The following is a 21,161-nucleotide window of genomic DNA, read 5'->3' as shown; positions in this document are numbered from 1 at the left end:
CTGCAGTGTTGTTCATTAAGACTACAATTCAGCTCTGCACTAACACCAAGAATGTTTTAATCCCGAAAGTAGAGTTGACACTGGCAGTGTATATACACTAGGAGAAATACACTTCTTACTGTACATGCACTGATAGACAGATACGTCTGAGTGATATGTGTAGTTTGTATATATATATATATATATATATATATATATATATATATATATATATATATATATATATATATATATATATATATATATATATATATATATATATATATATATATATATATATATATATATATATATATATATATATATATATATAGTGTGTGTGTGTGTGTGTGTACTCACCTAATTGTGGTTGCAGGGGTCGATTCTTAGCTCCTGGCCTCAGTATCTTCACTGGTCGCTACTAGGTCCACTCCGTGTGTGTGTGTGTGTGTACTCACCTAGTTGTGGTTTCAGGGGTCGAGTCATAGCTCCTGCCTCTTCACTGGCCGCTACTCGGTCACTCTTCCCGCTCCATGAGCTTTATCATACCTCTTCTTAAAGCTATGTATGGACCCCTTGTTGCTGTGTTCCATCTCTGGAACATCCTGTCTCTGTCCACCTTGTCGATTCCTCTCAGTATTTTATATGTCGTTATCATATCATCCCTAACTCTCCTGTCTTCCAGTGTCGACAAGTCGATATCCCTTAACCTCTCCTCGTAGGACTAGTCCCTTCGCTTCGGGACTAGTCTTGTTGCAAACCTTTGCATTTTATCTAATTTCCTCACATGCTTGGCTAGGTGAGGGTTCCAAACTCACCTATTTGTACTCGTCTATTTGTGGTTGCAGGGGTCGAGACTCAGCTCCTGGCCCCGCCTCTTCACTGATCCCTACTAGGTCCTCTCTCTCCCTGCTCCATGAGCTTTATCATACCTCGTCTTAAAGCTATGTATGGTTCCTGCCTCCTCTACCTCACTTTCCAAACTATTCAACTTCCTGACAACTCTATGACTGAAGACATACTTCTTAACGTCCCTTTGACTCATCTGAGTCTTCAATTTCCAATTGTGACCCCTTGTTTCTGTGTCCCATCTCTGGAACATCTTGTCTCTGTCCACCTTACCTATTTCTCGCAATATTTTGTATGTCGTTATCATGTCTCCCCTACCCCTTCTGTCCTCCAGTGCCGTCAGGCCTATTTCCTTAGCTCGTGTGTGTGTGTGTGTGTGTGTGTGTGTGTGTGTGTGTGTGTGTGTGTGTAATGGAGATGGCGAACAACAGAAAAGTTAATAATTTTTCGTTTGTCTTGGTTTTCTCGTGTCTGTTTTACGAGAATAAGGGAAGTGTGAGGGAGAAAGAGAAAGATAGTGTGAGCGATAGGCAGTGTAAAGGAGAGACGATGTGAGGGAGAGATGGTGTGAGTGAGATATGGTGTGAGGGGGAAAGAAAGTGTGACTGAGACATAGCATGACGGAGAAATGAGAAATGTTGTTAGGGAGAATTGTTTTGAGGGAGAGATGTTATTAGGGAGAGATGATGTGAGGTAAAGATTGAGAGAGGGAAATACAGCCTGCTGGATTTGTCTACCCGCATTAAGAAATCACAACAAGTAACTTCAGTATTTACTTCCAGAGTGAGAGAGAGACAGGTAGATAAAGAGACAGATAGACAGGTAGACAGACATACAGACAGAAAGATAGACACACAGTTAAACAGAAAGACAGAGAAGCAGATAGACAGACACACAGTCAGACAAACAGGTAAATAGAGAGACAGACAGACAGGTAGATAGGCAGACAGGCAAACAGACAGACAGACAGACAGGTAGACAAACAGAGAGATAGACAGATCGACAGAGAGACATACAGACAGGTAGACAGACAGGTAGATAGAAAGACAGACAGACAGGTAGATAAATAAAGAGACAGACAGACAGGTAGACAGACAGAGACAGACAGACAGACAGACATACAGATAGGCAGACAGTCAGAGAGACAGGCAGACAGGTAGACAGACAGACAGACAGGCAAACAGGTAGACAGACAGAGAGATAGACAAATCGACAGAGAGACATACAGACAGGCTGGTAGACAGACAGGTAGACAGATAGAGAGACAGACAGACAGGTAGTCAGACAGACATAAGAAGGTACTGAAACATACGATCCTCTCTCCCTCGCTTGCCAACTTTCACAAAATAAGTATTTTCTTTTACACAAAAAAATATTTCCCGTTTATCGCCTCTGTGTACCGGCCTACGAGCGCTATTTTCCCGAGCTCCCAGAACGACATTTTTAGCGATTTTTTCTATATTATCGAGGAACTCTTTTATAGTAATAGCAGTAGTAGGAGTAGCAGTAGTAGTAGTAGTAGTAGTAGTAGTAGTAGTAGTAGTAGTAGTAGTAGTAGTAGTAGTAATAATAATAATAATAATAATAATAATAATAGTAATAATAATAGTAATATTATTATTATTATTATTATTATTATTATTATTATTATTATTATTTTTCGTGGGGTCCATATAACGCCTGATTTTCCTGTATTTACTGTTCTCAAAATAACCAAAATTTAAAGAGACATGCCAAATTCCATTTATTATTATTATTATTATTATTATTATTATTATTATTATTATTATTATTATTATTATTATTATTATTTTACTTTTATAATTATTATTATTTTACTTTTATAATTATTATTTTTATTATTATTATTATTACTTTTATAATTATTATTATTTTCTTTATTATTATTATTGTTATTATTATTATTATTATTATTATTATTATTATTATTATTATTATTATTATTATTATTATTATTATTATTATTATTATTAATGGAACCGCAAATACAGAAGGGAAGAATCAAAAATATAAGCAGCCATCCTCATTGCCCACACTCGTATAAATATTATTAATTCACATGAGGAAAAAACCCGGTGGCAAGCAAAGCTTAAACGAAAGTCTGTTTTAGTATCTACCAATGTAAGTTAATTACAAAAGAGGGATGAAAAGCGATTAGGGGAAGCGCAGCATTGAACTAGCAAAGTCCCGCTGGGGATCGGCGAGAAAGGGGTTAGGGGGTCGATGGAAGGGGTAATGGGGTCAGTGAAGGGGTAAAATAAAGGGGAGGGAGAGAGGGGAGAGCCGGGGATGGTTGTTGTTGTACGGAATACGTCCGTAAGGCTGGATCAACACACGCGTAATTATAAAATCATATTAAGCATCTCATCGAGGAGCGATAAGCACCGCCGTATAGGAGAATTTACGGGGTAATGACTGATGGTTGGATCGCAAGACAATGGGCGCTGGCGTGAAGGAAGCACTCGCTTCAACCACCAAATTGTAGTCTACATTGCTAAGGAACTTCTCACACACGCACAATAAAGGAACAATATGTTAAACTGTTACTTACTGCTTTCGTTGGAAAAACTTACCATAAAAAAGTGACATGGCTTGCATAGCCGTAAAATTTATCACATAATTTTTTTTAAAGAAATTGCATAAAAAACTAAGATTTGACGCTGAGCCAGAGATAACGAAGACATTTATTTACAAATGATACTGGAAATCATGAGCAAACAGACTCCAGTATGGCAGTTCAGATTCCACGTCCGTGTATCGCCGATGCGTTATGGTGTTTGAGAAAGTAAATAATAATAATAATAATAATAATAATAATAATAATAATAATAATAATAATAATAATAATAATAATAATAATAATAATTATAATAATAATAATAATAATAATAATAATAATAATAATAATAATAATAATAATAATAATAATAATAATAATAATAATAATAATAATAATAATGAGAAGAAGAAGAAGAAGAAGAAGAAGAAGCAGAAGAAGAAGAAGAAATTAAGAATTATAAATAATACCAGTAACAAACATGTTATTAATTTTATTAATAGTATTATTATTAATACTCTTATTATTATTATATCTTAATTCCAATAATGTGACAACTATTATAATAATAATCACACTAATAATAAAATAAGTAAGAATTAAATAATAATACTTATCTTTATTACAGTCATAATTAGTAAGATGAAGAAAAACCAGAAGAAAAACAAGAAGAAGAAAAGAAGAATAAGTGAAATTATTAAAACCCTTATCAAAAAAAAACCTAGCACGTAGCTATGTCAATTATTCAATAATTCAAAATTTTTACAAGAGGAATTTTTTTTTTTTGAGACATGTTAGAAATGCTAAGTAAAATCCATCTAGCAATATATAAAAACGATAATAGATTATAAAATATATAACAATCAGAAAATAAATGACTAGCGTATTACCTTCCCTGGATCAAACCTGCGTACACATTATGTTTTCTGTTTTCCTGTAAATGTTGTGCTGTTGCTTCTCCTGCTATTACTACTACTACTATTACTTCTACTATTAATATTATACCGTACTAATAACGGTTATAATAATAATAATAATAATAATAATAATAATAATAATAATAATAATAATAATAATAATAATAATAATAATAATAATAATAATAATATTAATAGTTATAATAATAATAATGACATTAATAATAATTATTATAAAATAACAATAACAATATATATGTAAATACAGTATATATATATATATATATATATATATATATATATATATATATATATATATATATATATATATATATATATATATATATATATATATATATATATATATATATATATATATATATATATATATATATATATATATATATATATATATATATATATATATGTCAAGGCATCCACGGAAACAAGTGGTTTAAAGCAAAAGCGTATTGCAACTGGTCGGGATTTGAATCTGAGTCGTCTAGGCAGCCTTCTGCTACCACGCCACAAAGAAAACTAGAGTTCAAATCCCGTCCAGTCGCAATATGTTCTTTGATTCTTTGATATATAAATATACGAATATGTGTTCAGGCACAGAAGTAGGCACAAAAAAAATAATAAAATAATTTAACCTAGAGCCAACTCGCAGGATACATTACTTATTGAGATACTTTTTGCCTGAAATAAAACGATGGGTTAAATGGTAACATTCACAAGGAAGCGATGAAGCCAAATGGGTCATACCGCGACGATGGGCCATAGCGGCCGCCGCTCTGAACTTTAGCGACGGGGGTCGCTATCCCGTAGACAAGTTCAGTAAACTTAGGCATCCTCTCCTATTAATAATATTATTATTATTTTTACATTTATGAAGATTCGCTGATCCCGTAGAGAAGGAAGTACACATATCCCCTTTCTAATAAACGATAATCACGTTAAATCAACAAAGAACAAGAAGTGGCTTTTTAAATTCCTTCTTTTCAAGATCCCTTCGCTTGGTATAAAGGCACCTCTCTCAAAAGTGCCCTTCGCTGGTATCAAGGAACGATGAGCGATATCCACCACATCATCGCGTATTTCCAGAGACTTGTTCACCGGTGAAAGCCAGCGATGCTGCCGAGGTAGCGCGATCACCTCCACAGAAAAGCAGTCTGGTAACATCAGTGGTTCTTAACAGCGGTTATTACCGCTGTAAGGGCGAACTTATTCTCAACGAAAATAATATAAAAAATGAAAATGATCCCTATGGAACAAAAATTAATTTGTCAATAAATTAAAACGTAAATAATAATAATAATAATAATAATAATAATAATAATAATAATAATTATAATACCAATAAGAATAATTATTTAGATTATTGATAAAAATAAAAAATTTTTTAAGAGGTACTTTAATGTAATATTACAGATAATATTGCTTAAATTTATATTTCAATCATTTTAACATTATTATTGTAAAAACAGTGCAAATACCAGTACATTAAAAATAATGATAATAATAATATGGAAATAATAATAATTATTTATGAAATTATTAGTAATAATATTCGTAAAAGTAATGAGAGTAATAATATTAGTATAATAATAATAATAATAATAATAATAATAATAATAATAATAATAATAATGATAATAATAACGAAATAATAATAATAGTGATAATAAATACGACAATAATAATAATAATAATAATAATAATAATAATAATAATAATAATAATAATAATAATAATAATAATAATAATAATAATAATAAAGATTATAATAATTAAAATAATAATAATAATAATAATAATAATAATAATAATAACTATAACAACAATAATTAATAAGAGAGGTAATACAGAAATATACATTAATGAACGAGAAATAAAAACAAAAGATAATTTGCCATAACATATACTGTCAGTTTTAAAGATAATAAAAATAACTTCAGTTTAATAATATATATATATATATATATATATATATATATATATATATATATATATATATATATATATATATATATATATATATATTCATTAAAATTAGTAATAAAAACTATTGTATTAAGAAGAGTAATAATAAAATGTTGCTATTATTATTTTTATTTAATTATTTTTAATATTGTTAGTGTTATTATTATATTTATGATTATTATCATGCATGTAGTGATGGTGATACTGATGACTGTGATTGTTATACTCTAAACAGCGATACTGATAATGTAAATAAAATCTGAAAAGTGAAGACTGGCCTTCATGAATGTCATCTTACGTATCCCGACGCGAGCTAGGCTTATAAGTCAAGTTTTTTTTTTTTTTTTTTTTTTTTTTTGCCGGAATAGGCAGAGTGAATATTTGTTTTTCGATAAATCTAGAAAATTCAATTTTAGCTTAACTGAAAAATAAATATTAGCATTATTTTAAGTAGTAAAAATAATTTTTGAACTGTATTATTATACATTTAGTAGATCTCAGTAAAAAAAAAAATACGTTATTTAGGTTAGGTTAGGTGAGGTTCCTAAGTTAAGTTTGGGCCAGAAATGAAAAAGAAAATACATTAATTTTAATGAATTTCTTTCTATTAATCAGTAAAAAAATATTTTTGAGACCGGCCTAATAGGCAAAATATATATATATATATATATATATATATATATATATATATATATATATATATATATATATATATATATATATATATATATACGTACGTGAATTGTTTTCGTTTTATTTTTCATAAAACTAATTTCTAACCGTAACGTTGCACCCATCTCATTGAATTTTTAGAATCAACATGAAAACATTTTCTAAACATTGGTGAGAAACACGCCGATAACTGCCAGTGTCCCCTTATGTGCAATAGCCGGAGCGAGTTGTGGGGCGCAATTATCACCGATACCTTTTACGTTATTTCTCCGTAATCAAACTGAATCATAGTTGGCTCGGGAATTATTGCAGCGGCCGTAATGGCGTCTTCTCCGCCGTTATGCCTAATGCTCTTTAGCAGCGGCGGCGATGTAAGAACTGGATAATTACGGCGCTAATAACAGTCGTCATGGCGGCGTGACATTTACGAAATGACACGGAGCGACGTGTATCGTTTTTGGCCTGTGTCTGGCACAAGAGCAGCAAAATTGTCCGGGACTCGCCAGACTGATCCTTGAATACTATCAGAATTATTCAGACAATTATACGAGCCCCGGGGCTTACACAGAGCTCTAAATATGTCCGCCGTTTGTCACAAGGACTCGTGGAGGTAATATCTGAGGTCTTATTTTATCGTATTTTGCGAGAGTTCAGCCCCATTTAGCCTCTCGAGATATTTCCGAAAAACATGTTTCTAATGGTCAGAAGGATTTGACTATCTAATGTATGCATTTTGGCATTATGTAGAAATTAGTTAAGGGGTAGGAGCCGCCTACAGGGAGAGAGAGAGTGTGAGAGAGAGAGAGAGGGAGAGAGAGAGGCAAAGAGGAGGGAAGACTAGTGTATTCGCCGCAAACAAGCATTAGCAGCGAGAGCATCTCCCTCACGGCTGGCTGTGCTCTCTGGGATGTTGGGAGGCGACGGTGGGAGCCTAGCAAGGTTCACTGTTAGTAGGCTCCTCCCCCTTCAACAGTGCTGCCCTCTGCGAGCCACGCACGTTACCAGCGCAAGAGCCCGCCCGCCACCCACCTCGTCCGTCCCTCGGGTGGAAAATCGGGCGCTCGGAGAGCAATAAAATTCTTGCAGGGTTACTTCTGTGTTGGTCTTGCATACACTCTACCCTCCTTTATTTGCGGAACGTAAGTACACGGGTTTCTGATCCCTTTTTGGTACTTGTTTCATCCCAAAATACTGCCACCTAGTTTTAGGAGTGAATTGAAAATCTTTTTGTGAGTGTTCTTTATAGTTATACGTATGTAAAAAAATAAGCTGCCGTAGCCGTGGTTGGGTATGCTCCTGCGCACTCGAGTGTTAAGCCCAAGGTGTAAGGCCTAGGTGACATTTAGTTTTTTTAATGTGACAGCGGTTTAGGCGCGACGAGCGTGTATTTTGGACCCAAGACAGTGTGTTGACGTCAAGGAAGTCGGCAAATTGGTCGCCGGAATGTGCAGCATCTGTGCAGAATGCCTACCAGCACGCTCTCCCAATTGTTGGAATTTTGTCGTTCATGAAGTATGAGCGGAGGGTGGGGGAGGGAACCCGGGACCCGTGGGGGAGGGGGTTTTGGTTGCCTGTGCAGAAGGGGGGAGGGGTCCCAATTGGTTCGGTAATCAGCATGTGAACTTTGGAGACAAGGAGCAAATGAGAAGGAGGAGGAGGAGGAGTCACCACCCAAGGAGAGTGGATAGCAGTGGGAGCAAGAGGCCTTTGGATGGAGTGGAAGGCATAGAACAGCGGCAGGCAGCCCGAGGTGGAGGAGGAGGAGGAGGAGGAGGAGGCAGATGAGAGAGAGAGAGAAAAGATGAAGTGGAGGAGGAAGAGGATGAGGAGGAGGGTGAAGGAGAGTGTATGAGCGTAACGTGCTCTAACATGTTCATAGCCACATTGCGACAAACTTGGATTAACATTCCACTAGCGGGCCTGGTCAAAGCTACGGCTTCGGATAACCAGAGAATAAATTGATGAATATTTAAAGGCGGCGCAGCGGTAGAGGAAACACATGAAATAAATTTAGAATTTATCTATCCCAGCGGTATCGCACATTTGCCTGCGCCATAAGTGCTGTGTTGCAGCTGCAGAACTATGCGAGTGCAGTTTGCAAGTTAGGGTATGTTGGCCGCTCCCAACAACTCTCATACACCTTTATCAATGTCCCTATGCTGCAGGGACGGCCTTGCCTGCCATCCCTCTCCTTCTCCTTCCCTCTATATATCTTCTCTCTCTTTATCCTTATGTCCCATTTCCTCCTCCTGCCCTCCCTACTTTGTATTTATTTATCCGAACTTTGCAGAAATTAATGGCTATGTGTATGTATATATCACAAGGGTGTGTAGTCTCCCCGACTTCGAATATTCGGGTAAACCGGCCTTGTCTTAGAACCCAACCAAACTTGCCCGAATAAATGAGATTGGACAGCAATAACAGTGCAATAAAATTTTACCGCTATTTTAATTATTCATATCTCATATTAATGGAGACTGCAATTATCCTTTTGGAAACTGGGAGAAGAAAAAAATATACTTCGTTTTTTTATTAAGCCAAACAGAAAGTGTATTTTGGTCCAGTCTACGCGAGGGCCTCCACTGATATTAAGGAGGTCGGAAACACACCTGGAGTCCACTGACCATTGCCAAATACGGGAAAGCGCCCTATGCACTTGCTTGTATAATTAGACACAAAGTGAGGTCTGTATTCTTAAGGAGATTCGACAAGATTTCGGGTCAAGAAGAGAGCAAAAAACGGGTTCCCACAAGCGCGAGGAACAGGTAGTTATGAGTGGTAGGAATGACCCTTACGGCCCAGCGGTGCTTGCTACGATCTTCCGCGGACGATTCTCCAAATTAGCTTGTCCGGCTTCATAATCTTAAAGGCTGTAATTTCGAGCATAATTGGAGTGGATTCTAGTTAGCTAATTCTGAATCTGAGAAAGACCATGAAAGACACGTTTTCTCAATTATTACTGTGGCTTTTATTGACTCTTATTGCTAAATAATTCAACACTAGCACCATTGGTGCAGTTTCTTAATGCTGTTTCCCCTACTTCGACTCTCATAGATACGCATCTTTTGTACAACATTGTGGGCCGGGGTTTGGGGAATAGGAGGGAAAGGGAGATTGTGGTAGGGGGAGGGGTGATAATTGTGGTAGAAGAGGGAGGCTGTGATAGTGGATGTTTGGGGTTGTGGGTGGGTTGTAGTAGTGTGGGTTATGGTAAATGGAGTTGTGGAAGTGGGTGGTTGTGGCAGAGTGGCTGTTGTAGTGTGAGTGGTAGTAGTTGTGTGAGTTCTTGTGATAGTTTTTAGTGGATATGGTAGTGGGAGTGGTTGTAGTGGTGTCGTGGCTGTGGTAGTGTGAGTGTTTGTGGTAATGGGAGTGGTTGTAGGAGTGTGATTGGTTGTGTTTCTGTGAGTGGCTGAGATAGTGTGAGCGGTTGTAGTAGTATGGGGATTGTGGTGGTGGTAGTGTGAGGGAGATGTTAGGGGAAAGTGTGAGGGGTTGTTACTGTGTTGTGGTGTGAGAGAGTTAGTTGGTTTGGTAGAGGTGTGAGAGGATTGTTGTGCTGGTGATAGTGTGAGGGGAGGTTATTGTTGTGATGATGATAGTGTTAGGGGAGGTTATATTGTTGTGGTGATAGTGTGAGGGGAGGTTATTGTTGTGGTGGTGATAGTGTGAGGGGAGGTTATTGTTTGGTGGTGATAGTGTGAGGGGAGGTTATTGTTTGATGGTGATAGTGTGAGGGGAAGTTATTGTTGTGGTGGTGAAAGTGTGAGGGGGAGGTTATTGTTTGGTGGTGATAGTGTGAAGGGAGGTTATTGCTTGGTGGTGATAGTGTGAGAGGAGGTTATTGTTGTGGTGGGAATAAGCTGAAGGGAGGTTATTGTTGTGGTGGTGATAGTGTGAGGGAAGATTATTGTTGTGGTAATGATAGTGTGAGGGGGAGGTTATTTTTGTGGTAGTAGTGTGAGGGAGTTGTTGTTGAGAGGGTGGTGTAAGAGGAGGTTGTGGTGATAGTAACGTTAGGGGGTTATGTTGGAGGTGGTGTAAGAGTATTGCTATATTGATGGTGTGAGGGGGGGGTTGTGATGATAGTGTGAGTCGGGGGTGTTGTTATGATGGTTGCGTGAGATGGGAGTCGTCGTGATGATGTGAAGAAGGGGGCTATGGTGGTAGTGGAGTGAGAGCGGGGGGTTGTGGTTGAGGTGATGATAGAAGGGGGGTTGTGGTGATGGAGGTGTAAGTGACTGGTGGAAGGGTAGTGGTGGTGGTGGTGTAAGAGGCTGGAGTAAGAGGCTGGAGTAAGAGTGGTGGTGGTGGTGGTGGTGGTGTTAGAGGATGGTGTGAGGGGAGTGATGGTGGTGGTCTGGGTTGTGCTGTGGGTGGTGATGGTGATGGTGGCGGTCTGGGTGGTGGTCTGGGTAGTGGTCTGGGTGGTGGTCTGAGTGGTGGTCTGGATGGTGGTCTGGGTGGTGGTCTGGGTGGTGGTCTGGGTGGTGGTCTGGGTGGTGGTCTGGGTGGTGGTCTGGGTGGTGGTGGTGGTAAGGGTGATAGTGGTGGTGGGGTGGGGGTGTAAGAGGAGGGAGTAAGGGTGGGGGTGGTGGTAGGGGTGGTAGTAATGGTGGTGGTGATCTGGGTGGTTGTGGTGGTGGTAGGGGTGGTAGTGGTGGTGGTGGTGGTAGTGGTGGTGGTGATAGGGGTGGTAGTGGTGGTGGTGGTGGTAGTGGTGGTAGTGGTGGTAGTGGTGGTGGTGGTGGTGGTGGTGGTGATGGTGGTAGGGGTGGTAGTGGTGGTGGTAGGGCTAGTAGTGATGGTGGTGGTGGTAGGGGTGGTAGTGGAGGTGGTGGTGATCTGGGTGGTGGTGGTGGTGGTGGTAGGGGTGGTAGGGGTGGTAGTGGTGGTGATGATGATGGTAGTGTAAGAGGGGGAGTAAGGGTGGTGGTGTGGTGGTAGGGGTGGAAGTTGTGGTGTTAGTGGTGGTGGTGGTAGTGTAAGAGGGGGAGTAAGGGTGGTGGTAGTGATAATGGTGGTGATAGTGGGGGTGGTGGTAATGGTGGTGGTGGTATTGGTGGTGGTGGTAGTGGTTGTGGTGGTGGTGGTGGTGGTAGTGGTGGTGGTAGTGATGGTAGAGGTGGGGGTAGTGGTGGTGGTGGTGGTGGTGGTGGTGGTAGTGGTGGTGGTAGTGGTGGTAGTGTAAGAGTGGTGGTAGTGGTGGTGGTAGTGGTAGTGGTGGTGGTGGTGGTTGTGGTATTGGTGGTGGGTGTTGGAGGTAGTAGTGGTGGTGGTGGTGGTGGTGGTGGTGGTGGTGGTGGTGTTGATAGTAGTGGTGGTGGTGGTAGTATTGGTGGTGGGGGTGGTGGTAGTGGTAGTGGTGGTGGTGGTGGTGGTATTGGTGGTGGTGGAGGTAGTAGTGGTGGTGGTGTTGGTAATAGTGGTGGTGGTGGTAGCATTAGTGGTGGTAGTGGTGAAGATAGTAGTGGTGGTAGTGGTGGTGGTGGTTGTGGTGGTGATGGTGGTGGTGGTGGTGGCGGTGGTTGTGGTAGTGGTAGTGGAAGTGGTAGTGGTGGTGGTGGTGGTAGTGGTGGTAGTGGTGGTGGTAGTGGTGGTGGTGGTGGTGATGGTAGTGGTGGTGGTAATGGTGGTGGTGGTGGTGGTGGTGGTAGTGGTTGTGGTAGTGGTGGTGGTGGTAGTGGTGGCGGTAGTGGTAGTGGTGGTGGTGGTTGCGGTAGTGGTAGTGGTAGTGGTGGTGGTGGTAATTGCAGTGGTGGTGGTGTTGATGGTAGTGATGGTGGTAATGGTGGTGGTGGTGGTGGTGGTGGTGGTGGTGGTGGTAGTAGTGGCGGTAGTGGTAGTGGTGGTGGTAGTGGTAGTGGTAGTGGTAGTGGTGGTGGTGGTTGTGGTAGTGGTAGTGGTAGTGGAAGTGGTAATGGTGGTGGTGATTGTGGTAGTGGTAGTGGTGGTGGTGGTGGTGGTAGTTATAGTGGTGGTAGTGGTGGTGGTGGTGGTAGTAGTGGCGGTCAGAATATCTTCAAGATACACAATTTAAGGACGTAATTAGTATTGTTGAAGGAAGGAGCCTCAGGACACGAGTGTCAGCGTTGCTTCTAAATTATGTCTTCATCACGTCTGGATGACCTTCACTCTTGATTCTATGAATTATATCGACCACAAAAAAAATTATTTTATCTTTGTCAAATGGCGATTTTTCTGTCATTCATTTTCACGTCATGACAAAAAGAAACTATTTTTCGGTCGCTGTGCTATCCAGGAAACGTTTCCCTGTGTCTCATAAGCTCTACCTAGATACACTAAAAACACAAACAGAATATAGAACTGGTTTCTATGGCAGGTAAATATTACCATTGAAAATTTGCAGCCAATCAGAAGAGGCTTTCCTATATTATCACCTGGAAATTAGGATTCCAACTTTTCAATAAAAATTGGCTCCTGAACAGACCAAAACCATTTCGAACCTTCCACTAAGATACATAAACTTTGAAAGTTTAAAGATAATCGGAAGAGACATTCTTTACTTACCTCACAGAAACCAATGTCACAAAACACACCAGCACTCTCAATCTGAAGCCGATCTGAAGTTGCATTCCTCAGTAATTGGCGTTGAAGTTTTGAAGCCAATCGGAAGAGTTATTCTCAAATTATAGCAATTTTTATATTTTGCCAATTTCTTTGATGAAAAATGACAAATCACTACCTGAAAAGTCCAATATCGATCCAAAAATATATCTTAATAAGAGACACTAGCACGTAGGGTTTGAAGCCTCTCAGAAAAGGTGTTCTCTAGGTAATACATGGTCACCAATTTGTTTAATAAAACTGGCAAATTACAGTGTACTGAAAAGAACAAAAAGGCTCACTACCGTCACTGGAACAATGAACAAATAAACCGCATATGGGAGAGATAAACCTTACGACGACGTTTTGTTTCCACTTGGGCCATTTACGAGCCACGAAGTGTGACTTATAGTAAATGGTGCGAATTATTTGCGTATAATGTACACAACCCAAAATCAAAGCGAAGTGTTCTTTTCACAAATCCCACCCTCAGGTACCAGATCAAACAGGCTGTGATGGATATGTGAGGCTACGGGCCACAAACAGCAACAGCCTGGTTGACCAGCCAAGTACCAGATGAGCCTGGTCCATGGCTGGAATCTGTGAGTAGAAAAACTCTCGGAACACGTTATATGTATAATGGTGTGATGCTGACCAAAAGAGTAATTCTTCAATTATGTCTCAGAATCTCACCTTTAACAAGTTTATTAACTGCGTCAGGAAACTGGTACATTTGCATCTACGACCCCCATAAGTCTGGGCATCACTCTGTTTATAAAATGCATCGCCTTTTAAACACAGTTTACATATAAAACTGACAGATGTGTGTCTACATGTTTATACTCCAACTGCATTGCCAACTTTCTTCTAAGAAGGACATATCAGAGAAGGTTTCCTTATCTCGCAGAAATAAAATCCAAGAATGGTCTATTTAAAAATGACTAGAAAATATCTGCAGTGGTTGCATGAGTCCCTTCCTTGTGAGAGTATATCAGATTCAGATTTGAATCTGATCAAATCTGAGGAAGAAGCTGTCTTGATACATTTATTCTCATACACCTTCAAGGCCATCAACTATCTAATCTCAAGGAAAATCTTACTGAACGACTGTCAAACGAATAAACAGAATCTGAGTGTAGTCCATTGTGACCTATGTTTATAGACAATATGGCCTTGAGGGGTATGAAACCAGATGTACCAAGAAAGCTTCTGGAGTACGGGATGAGACAGCAGAGTTACAGTTGGTGGCGGCTCGTAAAACCAAGCCATGAGATTGCTGATGGTAGTAATATTCTGTTGTAACATCAGTGGTTTAAATGGTACAGTGTTGAACTTATTACCCGCGTGGACCATAGTTCAAGTCCCTCTCTACTCCTCTGTGGATGTTCAAGGATTAATTTCAGCCTCTTCCTGTTTGAATACGCGCCTCAACAAACAGTCTATATAACAATGAAACCACGAAACAAGTGGTACTGAATCATTTACCAAATTGCGGCAGGCCAGGATTCGACCCCACAACACATTGTCCTGCCTTAAGAGACAACACAACGTACGTGTCACCTTATCCACGAAACTGCGGCAGTCACTTGTTTCGTGGTTTCGTTGCTATATAGACTGCTTGTTGAGGTGGGTATTCAAAGAGGAGGAGGCTGAAATTAATCTTTGAACATCCACTGCCACGAGTGTCCTCGCAACATGAAACAAGTCTAGTTCGCTAGGCTCATGTTATTTGTAGGATCGATGACGTAGTGGACAGGATGACACGTACGTTGTGTTGTCTCTTGAGGCGGGACAATGTGTTGTGGGGTCGAATCCTGATTCAACAGCGCTTGTTTCGTGGTTTCATTGCTCTGTATATGTGTGTGTGTATATATATTTATATATATATATATATATATATATATATATATATATATATATATATATATATATATATATATATATATATATATATATATATATATATAAAGGAAGTAAATGCTAGGGTGTTCGGGAGAGGGGTGGGATTAAATTTTGGGGAATCAAATTCAAAATGGGAATTGACACAGTTACTTTTTGCTGATGATACTGTGCTTATGGGAGATTCTAAAGAAAAATTGCAAAGGTTAGTGGATGAGTTTGGGAATGTGTGTAAAGGTAGAAAGCTGAAAGTGAACATAGAAAAGAGTAAGGTGATGAGGGTGTCAAATGATTTAGATAAAGAAAAATTGGATATCAAATTGGGGAGGAGGAGTATGGAAGAAGTGAATGTTTTCAGATACTTGGGAGTTGACGTGTCGGCGGATGGATTTATGAAGGATGAGGTTAATCATAGAATTGATGAGGGAAAAAAGGTGAGTGGTGCGTTGAGGTATATGTGGAGTCAAAAAACGTTATCTATGGAGGCAAAGAAGGGAATGTATGAAAGTATAGTAGTACCAACACTTTTATATGGGTGCGAAGCTTGGGTGGTAAATGCAGCAGCGAGGAGACGGTTGGAGGCAGTGGAGATGTCCTGTTTAAGGGCAATGTGTGGTGTAAATATTATGCAGAAAATTCGGAGTGTGGAAATTAGGAGAAGGTGTGGAGTTAATAAAAGTATTAGTCAGAGGGCAGAAGAGGGGTTGTTGAGGTGGTTTGGTCATTTAGAGAGAATGGATCAAAGTAGAATGACATGGAAAGCATATAAATCTGTAGGGGAAGGAAGGCGGGGTAGGGGTCGTCCTCGAAAGGGTTGGAGAGAGGGGGTAAAGGAGGTTTTGTGGGCGAGGGGATTGGACTTCCAGCAAGCGTGCGTGAGCGTGTTAGATAGGAGTGAATGGAGACGAATGGTACTTGGGACCTGACGATCTGTTGGAGTGTGAGCAGGGTAATATTTAGTGAAGGGATTCAGGGAAACCGGTTATTTTCATATAGTCGGACTTGAGTCCTGGAAATGGGAAGTACAATGCCTGCACTTTAAAGGAGGGGTTTGCGATATTGGCAGTTTGGAGGGATATGTTGTGTATCTTTATATGTGTATGCTTCTAGACTGTTGTATTCTGAGCACCTCTGCAAAAACAGTGATAATGTGTGAGTGTGGTGAAAGTGTTGAATGATGATGAAAGTATTTTCTTTTTGGGGATTTTCTTTCTTTTTTGGGTCACCCTGCCTCGGTGGGAGACGGCCGACTTTTTGAAAAAAAAAAAAAAAAAAAATATATATATATGTGTATATATATATATATATACATATATATATATATATATATATATATATATATATATATATATATATATATATATATATATATATATATATATATATATACATATATATATATATATATATATATATATATATATACATATATATATATATATATATATATATATATATATATATATATATATATATATATATATATATATATATATATATATATATATATATATATATAAAGAGAGAGAGAGACAATGGTCTACTAAATGGGCAATCAATGAACACACCTATATAGCCTAAGAAAAGTAATATAATGAATTCAAGGAATAAAATGGTATTTCTTCTTGAAGCTATTTCAATGTTTTTCTTCTGCAACCTCTTATTCTTTATGCATATACATTAAGATTCAATTAGGTAACATAGTACAAAAAGCATCCTTTTATCAATACAGCCCAAATAGTTCACTCAACTTCTCTGTGCTGGGTTGTGCACCCAACATACAGCAAGCATTAACCACCTGAAGTGCATCACTGAGACGCAGGAGCAAAAAGCTAACTGCTCTGGAATCATTAGATTTTCTGATGAATCATAAGTTTAACTTCTTCAGGGACTGGAATGCTCTCTCTTCTCATGAGCCGAGGGTCTCTGAGCCGATCGGAACGATCATGTAATGATGAGAATGTTTACTTTATTTTCTGGACTTTTGGTATTGAGGCTGGTAGATGTGTCCCTTTTATCCCTGCTGCACTGAAGATATAGTAGGTGTCAGGGAGTGTGGATGTGCATGTGTACTCCCACGCCACCTGCCAGCAATCTGTCTAGGAATGCAAGGCAGTTCCATCCAAAAGCTTCAGGCCTCATTCGGATCTGCATAGTTTGGTCGGATTTCTTATTGTTGAATATCCTCGGTTGTTGCAGAGCTTCGCTTGACGATGTTGTCAGCCTCTCCATGCCTATCTTTCTCTCAGGGAGAAGGACAGTGAAGTAAAAGGTGGGGGAAAGACAGCAGCCCCAGTGAAAATTCTTATCACCTTTGAGAAAATTTTTAGAAATCATACACACTAACTCTCACACACACACACACACACACACACACACACACACACACACACACACACACACACACACACACACACACACACACACACACACACACACACACACACACACACACACACACACACACACACACATATATATATATATATATATATATATATACATATATATCGTCAAAGAAGTAATCTAACATTTAAGTGCCATGTAACACTAGACTAACTCAGAGTAAAATGAGTATGTAACATATATTATGAGACCTCCTAAAATATCTGCGCATCAGAGACACCACAACACGCAAAATGTGTCACACTGAGTGATCGTGACATCCGTCAATTCATCAACGAGATTCATTTGTTATGGAAGTTGTTATTAATACCTCGACGTGTGTGTGATGTAATGGCTTATTCAAATTATTAGGAGACTACCTGGAAACGTCAATTTTGCCACGTATTTGCGTTTTACATGCTCGCGGCGTGTCTGACAGTGGGTTGAGCGTAATCCTCCACGGTTTAGTGAACGCAATTGGAGGTTAACGGAAATAAAAACTTCGTTTATGGTGCTGATTGTTATATTGTATTTTGCTGGTAACGCTAAACCCGTTGGGGTCAGGCAGCGCCATGAGAAAGGGCGGCAACTAGGTGTGATCCGGGAGCCGAACTATTGCAGATAAAATATTTGACTACATACATACATACATACATACATACATACATACATACATACATACATACATACATACATACATACATACATACATACATACATACATACATACATACATATATATATATATATATATATATATATATATATATATATATATATATATATATATATATATATATATATATATAATCTGATCTCTGGCTGAAGGAGACTCGAACCTACGAACCTTGGAACAAGGTACGTAGTGCTATACCAATCTACCCACACTGGACAATACCTTGGCGTGCAGCTTGTGCTACACGTTGATCCAAGGCAGCCAGCTTTCAAGGAGAAGGCTTACAGCTTTTCTTCTCATCCCCTGCATGCATCAGCCTTACTAGAGATTTTAACAATGCATTGTTAAATATACACAAACACTGATCTCAGCCAGAGATCGGTGTTTGTGTATATTTCGCCTGCTCTTGCGAATTCCTTGCATATATATATATATATATATATATATATATATATATATATATATATATATATATATATATATATATATATATATATATATATATATATATATATATATATATATATATATATATATATATATATATATATATATTCTTGGACGTCTTACAAACCATCTTTCATTCACTCCGGGTTTGTACACTCTCCTAATCAACATTTCTCTTATACCCAAACCATTTTAATAACCTCTCTGACACTCCTTGAATCATTCCATCTTATATTTTCATATTTGCTTTATTTTCACACCACAAATTATCATAAACATTAATGAAAATTTAATCAAATTCCGAAATATAATAATATGGAAGTTTAGAATATGCAAGAAAGTGAAACTTTCTTGAAGTTTGAGATGATTCGGAAGAGTGAAGAGAGACAGGAAAAATTCATAGGCAAATGATTATTCTCATATTCACTGGAAAGTTCTAAACCCTTAAGGGATCATGAAGCGCCTTGGTGAATGAGAGGTAATCAGGTGCCATCAGGGGGATTGGTAGTTCTAAAACCTAGGATCAAGAACCCCCCCTCACCAGCATCAAGACACCCCCTCTCCTTCGAAGGAAGCCAAAATAGAATATTATAGTTAAGAAGTTGAATAACATGAGAATAATTTTCAGAAAGTTCTATCATTAAACATAACTCTTAATAATAGCTATAACACAAAAAATCTATCTAAAATAGTACTAAATATTTATAGTAAAGACTGCCATGATATACCTAATTAAAAATTGCAATTACATTATTAAAATTTGCATTATACAACAGTTGGATCATATTTTTTTTATATAAACATTACATTTAAACAAATTGTACATTACATTACAAAAGGTATTTTATCTTATAACAGTAATCATTAAAAGGTGAGTAAAAAGGCCTATTATGCTATTAAATAGCCTTTAATAGAAATAAAGTTTTGGAAAGGCCACACACACACACACAAACACACACACACACACACACACACACACACACACACACACACACACACACACACACACACACACACACACACATACACACACACACACACACACACACACACACACACACACACACACACACACACACACACATACACACACACACACACACACACACACACATACATCAGCGAAGAGGAGGGGCCAGGAGTTGAGTCGACCCCTGTAACCACAAATAGGTGAGTACACACATATGCACATACACCCACATTTATAAATCTGCTAACACTCACACATACAAATACTTACACACACATATATACATACAAACACACATACATACACTTCACAAACACACATAGGCACACAAACATACAAGCCCACACACATACATACATAGCAGAGAGGGAGAGGACCTAGTAGCGATCAGTGAAGAGGCGGGGCCAGGAGCTGAGTCGCGACCCCTGCAACCACAATTAGGTGAGTACAATTAGGCGAGTACACACACACACACACACACACTATTCCAGATAGGGGGGACATGATAACGACATACAAAATACTTAGAGGAATTGACAAGGTGGACAAAGACAGAATGTACCAGAGATGGGATACAGCAACAAGGGGACACAGTTGAAAGTTGAAGACACAGATGAATCACAGGGATGTTAGGAAGTATTTCTTCAGCCACAGAGTAGTCAGGAAGTGGAATAGTTTGGGAAGCGATGTAGTGGAGGCAGGATCCATACATAGCTTTAAGCAGAGGTACGATAAAGCTCATGGTTCAGGGAGAGTGACCTAGTAGCGACCAGTGAAGAGGCGGGGCCAGGAGCTTGGACTCGACCCCTGCAACCTCAACTAGGTGAACTAGGTGAGTACACACACACAGACAGACACACACACACACACACACACACACACACACACACACACACACACACACACACACACACACACACACACACACAGGCGCACACACACACACACACACACACACACACACACACACACACACACACACACACACAGGCGCACACACACACACACACACACACACACACACACACACACACACACACACACACACACACACACACACACACACACACACACACCGATAAAACAGGCCTAGTGTCTAATCGACATGTGCCTAGGACAAAATGGTAACTAACTAACACTTACTCACATACACGCACACACACACAAACACACCAATACTGATCTCAAGTCAGCTATTTTTTTTTTTCGAAAAAAAAATTACTTATTGACAAGTAATAC

The 21,161-nt window shown here is 38.7% G+C and overlaps 1 protein-coding gene across 2 annotated transcripts in view; it reads left to right on the top strand.

Moving 5' to 3' along the window:
- Nucleotides 1-8,007: 8,007 nt before the first annotated feature.
- The window catches only part of LOC128691404 (homeotic protein ultrabithorax-like), a 1,565,881-nt gene continuing 1,552,727 nt past the window's right edge, over nt 8,008-21,161 (top strand). For both annotated transcript variants that reach the window (XM_070091535.1, XM_070091530.1), the window contains exon 1: nt 8,008-8,117. The gene's annotated coding sequence lies outside the window, so the exon portion shown is untranslated. The remainder of the gene's footprint in view (nt 8,118-21,161) is intronic.

The sequence above is a fragment of the Cherax quadricarinatus genome, chromosome 36, assembly GCF_038502225.1.
Source record: "Cherax quadricarinatus isolate ZL_2023a chromosome 36, ASM3850222v1, whole genome shotgun sequence".
Classification (NCBI taxonomy): Eukaryota; Metazoa; Arthropoda; class Malacostraca; order Decapoda; family Parastacidae; genus Cherax; species Cherax quadricarinatus.
This window is presented reverse-complemented; position numbering and strand designations above follow the sequence as displayed.